The sequence below is a fragment of the Pterocles gutturalis genome, unplaced genomic scaffold (genome assembly GCF_000699245.1).
Source record: "Pterocles gutturalis isolate BGI_N339 unplaced genomic scaffold, ASM69924v1 scaffold3195, whole genome shotgun sequence".
NCBI classification, from domain to species: domain Eukaryota; kingdom Metazoa; phylum Chordata; class Aves; order Pterocliformes; family Pteroclidae; genus Pterocles; species Pterocles gutturalis.
In genome coordinates, this window is record NW_010140475.1 from 87,829 (window position 1) to 88,064 (window position 236).

Genomic DNA, 236 nt, shown 5'->3' on the forward strand with positions numbered 1-236 from the left:
CTGGCCATGGGCCGTCACCAGCCCAGGGATGTGGGGTTTTGAGAAAGGGGCCGGTGCTGGGATGCTGCCATGGGGCTTGCAGGCTGTGCCAAAACCCCCCACATCCCCCCCGGTGTCTGCCCGCAGTGCCGGAGGAGGGGCAGCTGATGGCAGGGATCTCATTCCTCCCCTTCCCTTCCAGTTCCCACTACCTGGGCCCTTCTACAGTGGATGAAACACCCTTTTCCCCCTCTTTT